The sequence below is a fragment of the Acomys russatus genome, chromosome X (genome assembly GCF_903995435.1).
Source record: "Acomys russatus chromosome X, mAcoRus1.1, whole genome shotgun sequence".
NCBI lineage: Eukaryota > Metazoa > Chordata > Mammalia > Rodentia > Muridae > Acomys > Acomys russatus.
In genome coordinates this window covers 74,604,290-74,606,814 of record NC_067169.1, presented here as the reverse complement: position 1 = coordinate 74,606,814, position 2,525 = coordinate 74,604,290, and the positions used below count along the sequence as shown (strand labels likewise).

The 2,525-nt window shown below is 38.2% G+C and overlaps 1 pseudogene; it reads right to left on the bottom strand.

The window, feature by feature from the left end:
• Window positions 1-439: 439 nt before the first annotated feature.
• LOC127185341 (protein SET-like) lies at window positions 440-1,505 on the bottom strand (annotated as a pseudogene).
• Between the last annotated feature and the right edge of the window lie 1,020 nt (window positions 1,506-2,525).

Here is a 2,525-nt window from a genome sequence, read left to right as displayed (position 1 = left end):
GAGACATGGTGTAAACTCTGAGCCCAATATACAGAGAAAGGGAAAACCTAAAATTCTATTCTCTAATACAGAAGGGCATAGCACTCTCAAGCAGAGCCAAGAGAGCTGGAGGGCTTCTTTTTTTCCCCCTAACAAAGCACAGTGTTGGTATTGAATCCACAGCTTTTGAGACAAGAAAGAAATCCACAGTTTTTGAGACAAGAAAGGTTAAAAATGAATTTAGAACAGAAAAGTGGAGGTTCTTTTCCTGTTGCATTTTGCTGAAGGTATTTTTCAAATTAGTTGAGAATCATGGAGTTAAGAGAGACCTCAAAACAGGGCCACTGAGCACAAGAGGTGGGGGAGGGAAATGACTGCAACTTGTTCCCAGGGACTGGAGAAAATTTAAAATAGTAAAAACAAAATAAAAAGGAAGGTTGAAATCCATCGGTCTTCTGTACTAGTCATCCTTGCTTTCTTCCTCCTCTCCTTCCTCCCTTCATCATGATCATCTTATTCACCTTTATCCTATTCCCCTTCTTCAATATCTTCCAACCCTTCCTCCTCCTCCTCCTTCTTCTGCATCCTCGTCCATATCACAAACCAAATAATACTGCGAGGGATTCAGCTATTATCATTTTTGATGACCTCTCCTAACTCATCTGCACCTGTATCAGAGCAGTCAGTGAACCAGGTTAAGAAGCTCTCTGGCTTGACCATGTCCCCTGGAGGGGGAGACCTGGTGGCACTCAGAGGAAGGACAGCAAGTAGCCAAGAAGAGACTTGATACCCTATGAGAATATATAGGGGGAGGTAATCCCCCTCAGGAACAGTCATAGGGGAGGGGAATAATGGGAAAATGGGGGGGGGGGAGGAATGGGAGGATACAAGGGATGGGATAAACATTGAGATGTAACAAGAATAAATTAATTAAAAAAAAAAAAAAGAAGAAGCTCTCTGGCTCTTCGTGCTTCAGCTTCCTGCTGTCCTTATTCTGCGTTTTACCTGAGCACTTTGTCAAATCCTTTCTAGACTTCCATTTGATTTCGGTGGACATTGAAGATGAGTCACCACTCTCATCCAGATGAAATTCTTTAGAGAGAATTTTACTTTCAAAGTAAGGATTTTCATCAAATAAAAATCTATTCTGTAACCTGATTTAATGTCTTCATATTCTGTCACTTCCACTCTGGTCAAATAAAGCAGAGCCTCCTCATCCTCCTCCACAAGCACTTTCAGACACTTGACAAATGTTACCCCAACAATTGGGATTTTGGCGATCAATTCTGACCTCTTATGAAAAAACGGTTCGTGGAGTTTGTTATATTTTTGTTCTGCTTTGAAAATGTTCTTACTGGCTTCTTTATTAAGTCATTTTGAACTTCATCAATATGTCGAATTGCTTCTTGGTGTTCTTTTCCCCTTTCTGGACAGGAGAGGCTGATGTGTTCTCCAGATTCAGGACAGGAGCCCATTTGGATTTTTTTGGGCAGAGACAGGATCTCAGATTGCCATTTAGGGGCCATGGCACGGAGGAGATAGCCTGAAGCCAGAGGGCAGAGATGCAGTGTTCACAGGAGGAAGAAACCCACAGGAACTCCTTAAATCTTAAGGAAACACTTTTATTTCTAGTGTTGCCAGGGAGCCCAGAGGTGGAGTCTAAAGGGAGGGGCCTTTTCTGAATATCACTCAGGGCTGAAAATATCAGTCTAGCCACATAACAACTTTACTTGGTAAAATAAAGGCACTACAAAGAAGTTGGAATAAATAGGTTTACTCTATATACAAGCAATAAAACCCAGTTGGCTGGCTCATAGAAGAATGATGGGAATAGAACTCTGAAAGAGCAGAACATTCTTTTAGATAACTAACTCAGCAGTCATCTATACAGACTGTGAAACTTGTCTGGTTCAGAGTACAGGATATTTATGAATTAATAGCAGCATTTACAAGGAACATTTTTTTCAATAATATCCCTATGTACATTATCTCATTTATAAAAATAAAATTAGACAAACTAAGACTTAATAAAATGAAATGACTTTAATAAAAGTCGCATAATTACTGACTGACAGAACTAAAATTTGCATGGTGGTCACCTTTTCCCAAAGCTTGCTTACTTAACTACTTTTTCTTCTGTAGTTTCTTCTACTTGAAGAGGAAAGATTATTTAGGTGAACATTTCCTCTTCATCACACTACCTTAGAGAACTTACAGGCCCTGTTTTATTAAATACCCTTTAATCTTTAGTGTTGCTTTTTAATTTTTCCATTTTAAATAATTTCTTCTAAATAGTGAGGTGACATAGTCAATCAATTGATTTATTTTGAATGTGTTCAGCTAAAATTTATAAATTTTTGTTGTTTCACTTTTTAAAAAGTAGTTTGTTAGTATCTTTTCTAATCATGAAGTGGTATTTTCTTTTTCATAGCTCTACTATTATTTATTTGTGTACTTATGCATTTATTTGTCTCTGGGTTGTTAGGTTTGTATGGAGAGCTCAAATCCACTCTGAATATTCCTTCAGAACCATTTTATCCTCAGTT